Raw genomic sequence first — 7,859 nt, forward strand, 5'->3', positions numbered from 1 at the left:
AGAAGAAGAAGAAGAAGAAGAAGAAGAAGAAGAAGAAGAAGAAGAAGAAGAAGAAGAAGAAGAAGAAGAAGAAGAAGAAGAAGAAGAAGAAGAAGAAGAAGAAGAAGAAGAAGAAGAAGAAGAAGAAGAAGAAGAAGAAGAAGAAGAAGAAGAAGAAGAAGAATTACTAACAGACTTGGCTGCTTTCAAAGCCTGACTTTCTATGGTCTGTCTTTTCAGACTGAAGTATCTAACAGGCACCTCCACTCGGGACTGATTTTCCTTAAGCAGGAATGTTTGACTCTGAAGTCCTGAAGATGAAGGACAAGTTAAGACTGCCCAACATGATGCAACCTTTCTCCAGCTCTTAGGTCAAAGGGGAGGGGTGGGGGAAAACCCAACTTCTGTTGTTTCAGATGGGAGATAAAAGGAAAGTAAATATCCTGAGCTGAACAGAAAAGAGAAGCCCCCTCTCTCCTGCAGGGAGAAGAAGTAGCTACCCAAGCGTAGATAACCATGATGGGTGGCACTTAAAGGGTGCAAAGACTGATGGGGTGTGGAGTGAGAAAGGAAGGAAGGAAATAGTAAATAGTCAGTTATGGTGCCAACTGTGAAAACACAACTGAAAGAAAGACCACACTAGAAACAGCAGCCTTCTTTGGACTGACAGCTTATGGCCTCATCTCAGCTAGTGTTATTTAAAACAAAACACAAAAAAAACCCTCCCACTTTCAGGCTATTCTAAGACAGAACTCTTAACAGCCAGACAAACTTTCGGCTACTTCCACCAACTCTCTCTATGTGGGGTCCGTGGCGCCCCCTGAGCTTGCTGGTTTTCCTGCAGGCGTTTCATTACCAGACTAGGCAACATCATCAGTGCTAGAAGGGAGTGGAAAAGAAGGAGAAGAGGGGGAGGAGGAGGAGGAGGAGGAGGAGGAGGAGGAGGAGGAGGAGGAGGAAGAGGAGGAGGAGGAGGAGGAAGAGGAGGACTGTGGGGTCCATGGTGCCCTCTGAGCTTGGTGGTTTTCTTGCAGGCGTTTCATGATCCAAACTAGGTAACATCATCAGGGCTAAAAGAAAGGGGGGTTTGCAGAGAGGAGGAGGAGGAGGACGACGACTGTGGGGTCCTTGGTGCCCTCTGAGCTTGGTGGTTTTCTTGCAGACGTTTTATTACCAAGGTAGGTAACCTCATCAGTGCTAGAAGGGAGTGGGGTTTGCTCTCATTTTATACGTTAAGTATTAAAAAATGTAGTAACGGTACATAGTGGTCGTACTAAATGTAATAATGTACATAGTGCATATAAGGTGGTAGTAGTAGTATATAAAATAAGAGCAAAACCCACTCCCTGCTAGCACCCATGAGGTTACCTAGTTGGTCTGCAAGGAAGTCATCAAGCTCAGAGAGCATCAAGGACCCCACAATTCACCTTCTGCTCCTCTTCCTCCTCCTTCTCCTCCCCCTCCTCTTCCTCTCCACAAACCCCACTCCCTTCTAGCACTGATGATGTTATCTAGTTGGATTGTGAAATGTCTGTAAGAAAACCACCAAGTTCAGAGAGGCCCAAGGACCCCTCAATTCTCTTCTATTATTCCAGTGCTTTTCGTGCTCTCTTTCTTGTCATCTCTCACCCATTTGCCTTCTCAGCCCACGGTTCTGTATACTACACCCATTTCTCCATAAATCCATGTGTCTGCTTGTCCATATCCTCCATAGGACGAGGTTCACAAGTCTCCTTTCATATCATTACAAAACAAGTTCAGTGATTCACTTCCTGGCTGGACAAACGGGGCTAAGTTGGGTTCACTTTGTTAAAAAAAAAAAACCAAAATCTAACTCGTTCCCCAAAGAATAGACAAAATAGCCATTTTTTTAAAGGGAAGTGTTGGGTTCAAATGTCACTCAAAGCAACAGTTTGTTTTTTTTAGCCGGAGCCAACTGGTGGATTCACAATAGCCACAGGCGGTCAAGAGATCAAACCAAATAATTTAAAAGTTGAAATGCAAAACCAGTATTTCATCAGCCTTAAAATAACTTTCAAACATACAGTAGTTAAAAGTCTGTTCTTGAGTTTCTGCTGGGAAGCTACTGAGAAGACTCTACTGATAGTCACCACAAGGCGAGTCCATGGCACGTTGGAAGTGAAGCTCCTCAAAGATTTGCAGAGATTAGTTCTAGTCCTGCCTTAGCCATAAAAGTCAGCTGGGTTACTTTGGACCAATCACCAGGAGACGGTGAGTTCTAGTCCTGCCTTAGCCATAAAAGTCAGCTGGGTGACTTTGGACCAATCACCAAGAGACGGTGAGTTCTAGTCCTGCCTTAGCCATAAAAGTCAGCTGGGTGACTTTGGACCAATCACCAAGAGACGGTGAGTTCTAGTCCCGCCTTAGCCATAAAAGCCAGCTGGGTGACTTTGGACCAATCACCAGGAGACGGTGAGTTCTAGTCCTGCCTTAGCCATAAAAGCCAGCTGGGTGACTTTGGACCAATCACCAAGAGACGGTGAGTTCTAGTCCCGCCTTAGCCATAAAAGTCAGCTGGGTGACTTTGGACCAATCACCAGGAGACGGTGAGTTCTAGTCCCGCCTTAGCCATAAAAGTCAGCTGGGTGACTTTGGACCAATCACCAGGAGACGGTGAGTTCTAGTCCCGCCTTAGCCATAAAAGTCAGCTGGATGACTTTGGACCAATCACCAGGAGACGGTGAGTTTCTAGTCCCGCCTTAGGTGTGAAAGCAAAATGGAGGAAGCCCAGCCCACCTCACAGGCTTGTTGTTGTGGCTAAAATAAGGAGGAAGAGGAAGTATTGGTGCAGTGGTTAGAATGCAGTATTGCAGGCTAACTCTGCCCAATGCCAGTGGTTCGGTCCTGCCCGGCTCCTGGTTGACTCAGCCTTCCATCTTTCCGAAACCGATAAAACGAGGACCCAGATTGTTGGGGGGCAACAGGCTGACTCTGTAAACCGCTTAGAAAGAGCTGGAAAGCACCGTGAAGTGGTATATAAGTGTAAGGCTATTGCCGTTAGGTATGTTCGCCACCTTGAGTTACTTACAAAGTAATAAAGGTAAAATAAAAACCTAATATAGTAAAGAAATGAGGAAATAAAAGCCAACCGAGGCAGATATTCTCGGGAATAACCCAGATTCAAGCCATATAGGGCTTTGAAAGTGATTGTGGCTTTCTGAAAGTTAACTACGATTCCCAAGAGGACACTTGTCTCCTTCCAGAACGGGTTAATCCAAATAAAATCTGTGCAGGTCACGCCAAGGTCCACCTCCCATTGTGACCGCTGACTACTTACAGTAAAGGAAGCATCTAAGAATGTAGTAATGCCGAGAGAAAAAATAGAAAGTGATTAACGCAGCAATAAAAGCCCGACTGTTGCGAAGCGGAAAAGATTCTAGATGTGAATGTTTAAGGAAATGATTCACAGGGATATTTTCAGCTCATAAGAGTTTCAGAGACTTCATTCAAGTTGACTTTTGCCGCAAGGGATGGTTGGCCGAAACCGAGTTTGGGAGTTAGCAATAAGCACCCAACATCAACCCGAGAAGAACGTGGCTTGGCAAAGCAGGAGGACAAAGCAGAATGACAATCCCCCCCCTTTTTTTAATTTTTATACCTTGATTTTTGATATGCAGAAAAGGAGAGGAATTTTTTAAAAATATTAATGCAACAGCCGGTCCTGCTTAGTTTATTAGCTACAGTACATAATTGGAATTGGGTCTGTCTAGATTAGTGAAAAGAAGGAACTGGGGGGGGGGAGGACAAGATAGCAGTCTTCCAATATCTCAGGGGCTGCCCCAAAGAAGAGGGAGTCAAGCTATTCTCCAAAGCACCTGAAGGCAGGACAAGAAGGAACAGATGGAAACTAACCAAGGTGAGAAGCAACCTAGAACTAAGGAGGAATTTCCTGACAGTGAGAACAATTAGCCAGTGGAACAACCTGCCTCCAGAAGTCATGGGTGCTCCATCACTGGAGGCCTTTAAGAAGAGATTGGACAGCTATTTGTCTCCTGTTTGAGCAGGGGATTGGACCAGATGACATCCAAGGTTCCTTCCAACTCTGTTATTTTGTCATTCTGTTATTCTGGCTTCCCTTTCCCGCTTTACGCAGAGTTTTCTGTCTCCACTGAGCTTCTTGGAATGATCCTGCATCCATGCAATGCTGCCTGGTTACCTGGTTATTCCAGGAAGTGCTGCTCTCTTTGCTATATGTGAAGTAAGGCACTCTTGGGCTCTGGGATCAACAGACTTAATGATACGATTTCTAATAATAATAATAATAATAATAACAACAACAACAACAACAATAATAATAAAGTTGGAAGGGAAAAATATGAGTCAGTTGCCAAGCGTTTGAATTTTGATCACCTCATGCTGCAAAATGGTGAAATGTGAAAAAGGGTCATAAGTCACTTTTTTTTCAGATGTTGTAACTTTGAATGGTTCACTAAAGGAACTGATGTAAGTCGAGGACTACCCGTACAATGGATTGGAACAGGGGAAGCCCAGGGTCACTTTTCCACTTAATAATGATGATGATGATGATGATGATGATGATGATGATGATGGTGATGATGATGATGATAATGATGATGATGATAATGTTGGAAAGGATCTTGGAGGTCATCTAGTCCAACCCCCTGCTCAGGCAGGGAACCCTATACCATTTCGGACAAATGGCTGTCCAGTCTCTTCTTAAAAACTTCCAGTGTTGGAGCATTCACCGCTTCTGGAGGCAGGTTGTTCCACGGGTTAATTGTTCTACTTATGCTTTAGTCCCAAAGACTAGGAGACCTATTTCCCTCTTCCTGCTCAATTTGGGGAATGCAGACCCTCAAAAGCCAAAAAGGAAGCGCTTGGTTCTCAAAAACTCACATAGCACTGGGATGAAGCCTTGACAGGATAAGCGATTTATGAAACAAGCTTTCAGCAAATGAATCTATGAGCCCACAGGCCCTGTCATTGTTGGCCGGTCAGCAGCAGGATCTCAAGAGCAGCCTTTTCCCACCCTTTGCCCCTTTGAGAAGTTGGAAGCCTTGCAAAGCAGTTTGGTGCCCCGTCTGCCGATGACGAAGCCTCTCCTAAAGGCTTTGCTATTTCCGAAAGAAACAGATGTTTGCAGCTGCAGCCAGGTCTTCCGTTAATACAAGACACTTTGCCCCCATCTGGGAGAAGCCAGCACAAGTTCCAGGCCAAAATCTAGCTCTTTGGGCCGTGAAACTTCATAAACACACACCCCTCCTCCTTCTTTCCTCATACATCTGAGGGGACATTTAGGCCTTCCCATCTGTTTTAGCCATGTTCTCAAGCCTCCACCTTGAGAGAGGACATGTAGGCAAGCTTCTAGCCCATCCCTGGGGGGCAGACCCACTAATCTGAACGCCTGGTGTCAGCAGAAGGGAACACCCGGGCTTGCTTCTGAACACGTGTTGGGGGGAAGGAAGAAGAGTTGCAGATGATCTGGTAGGAAAAGCCACCGCTCTGAACGTTTAAAGCAGAACCAGGCAGGCCAAACAGCTGCAGGAATGCAGAGCAAACAGCTCATTTCTCCAGATGTGACTCCAAGCTGCCTTCCTCGTGGCCACCTGCTAAAGTTCTCTTCCCTCCGCCTTCACACAAAAGCATCCACCTACGTAGCTGGAGGGTTACGCTAGCTGTGTTTGTTCCGTAACAGATATCCTGGCATCCTGGGCAGCAGAAGGAGGATACGATGACTGGAACATCCAAAATGCAACCTCAGGCTGACTCAGGGTGTCTTGAACATCCTTGGGCCACCAGATCATGTCCTGTCATCAAGCTGTTGAGCAGCTCGGCACAATGAGAAGTGGGGATGAAACGTCTTCAAAGCAAAGCGGAATGTATTTCTGTATTTCTGATCTTCACAATGGCAGTCTAAAGTTTCAGCCGCGTATTTGGGGTTTCTGACGACCGACGGGTCTCCAAATACATCTTTGCTTTGGGTTGTTGTTGTTTTTTAAAAAAAATAGTCTAACAATAAAAGCATGGTCTTGAATACAGTGACACCAGGTGGCAGGGAGTGAAATGGTCACTCTTGTGGGGACGCATCGAACTTCGTCCCCCCCCCCCCACCAGAACTGCCTGGAGGAGGAAGGACCACCTGCTATGAAGGGATGGACCCGGAAGGAGAGCGAGAAAACAAAATGGTTGGCTTCGTCTATCACGGTTGGGCTGATGGTGTCCGGCAAGCCAGCTATTATGGTTGATGAAAAAAAACGTGTCAATGAAACCATGCCTTCAATGGATATGTGAACTCAAGTCTTTGAAGCTTGCTAAATATGGTTTTATGGCTCGGCCATAAAAGGACACAAGGACGTTAAATTCCATCTCAGCCACGCTTCCAAGTTGGTCAAAACTGGAAGCCATTTCGAAATGGGCTTTACCACATTTTCTGTTATGAAAATGTCTAGTCTAGTGAATAAAAAGGACTGGGGTGACATGATAACAGTCTTCCAATTTCTCAGGGGCTGCTCCAAAGAAGAGGGGGGGGGTCAACCTATTCTCCAAAGCACCTGAAGGCAGGACAAGAAGCAATAGATGGAAACTAATCAAGGAGAGAAGCAACCTAGATCTAAGGAGAAATTTCCCAACAGTGAGAACAACTAACCAGAGGAACAACTTGCCTCCAGAAGTTGTGAATGCTCCAACACTAGAAGTTTTTAAGAAGAGATTGGACAACCAAGGGGGTTGGACTAGATGACCTCCAAGCGTCCGAATTTTGATCATGTGGCCACCGGGATGCTGCAAAAGATTGTTAAGTATGAAAAATGAGTTGTAAGACCCCTTTTTCCTATGTTGCTGTAACTTCAAACGGTTACGAAAAGAAATGGTGGTAAATCAAGAACTACCTCTGCAATATTCCCGTCCCTCCCAAGACACAGACATCTTTCTATAACATGACAAATCCGGAATTACTAAACGCTTAAAATATTCTATTACCGCCCTTCTCTGTTCTGCAAGGGCAGCTGAGAGACCCTAATGGACTCCTCCAGCTGTTGTAGCCGATTCAAAGGCCACCTTTGTTTCTGGAAACCTTAGAAACTGTTAGTTTATTGTAAGGATGAGACTTAACCAGCTGTTTCACACAATTTGGGTCAAAAAAAAAATGATTGCAACCATGTTCTTCCAGAATAAATCCACTAATATGAACTGGCAGCTGGGTCAACTGGACTGAGGACCTAACATGGAAAATAGTGAAAAGAACAATCTACCAGCATGGAAAAATTAAGCAAGATTTGCAATTGAAATTGTAGCTCTTTCGGTGTTTATCATATAGACCTCTGCTAGGGATTTGAACAAAGGATCAAATATGTCGTTTAATCACTAGTCTTTCAGCTGGGAGGCCACGAACGTTTCAAAATGTGGAGAAATGTTTGCCTGCCATGTTCATCTGGGTAAAAATGCACTGCCCTTTAAAAAAAAAAACAAAGCACAATTTTTAGAAAGTTTTGGACGAGAGAGAACAATGGAGAGGTGAAGCATAGGATCAAATGTTTGCTACAGAGAGAAAATATTATCGGGGAGGGTGGAGAGGTTTTATGCAAGCCATGTTTTGGCTGAAAGCCGATCTGGATATTCAACACCCATCCTAGAAGGGAGTGGGGTTTGCGGAGAGGAGGAGGAGGAGGAGGAGGAGGAGGAGGAGGAATACTGATGGGGAGAAGGAGAAGGAGGGGGAAGAGGAAGGAGAAGGAGGAGGAGATGGAGAGAAGGTGCAGAAGGAGGAAGAGGAGGAGAAATGCTGATGGGGAGAAGGAGAAGGAGGGGGAAGAGGAAGAGGAAGAAGGAGGAGAAGATGAAGGAGAGAAGGTGCAGAAGGAGGAGGAGGAGAAGGAGAAAGAGAAGAAGAAGAAGAAGAA

At 45.2% G+C, this 7,859-nt stretch overlaps 1 protein-coding gene across 1 annotated transcript in view; it reads right to left on the reverse strand.

Moving 5' to 3' along the window:
• PRKAR1B (protein kinase cAMP-dependent type I regulatory subunit beta) overlaps window positions 1-7,859 on the reverse strand; it is a 61,767-nt gene that overhangs the window by 43,790 nt on the left and 10,118 nt on the right. The gene's annotated exons all lie outside the window — the stretch shown is intronic.

The sequence above is a fragment of the Protobothrops mucrosquamatus genome, unplaced genomic scaffold (genome assembly GCF_001527695.2).
Source record: "Protobothrops mucrosquamatus isolate PMUCROS unplaced genomic scaffold, P.Mucros_1.0 scaffold1217, whole genome shotgun sequence".
NCBI lineage: Eukaryota > Metazoa > Chordata > Lepidosauria > Squamata > Viperidae > Protobothrops > Protobothrops mucrosquamatus.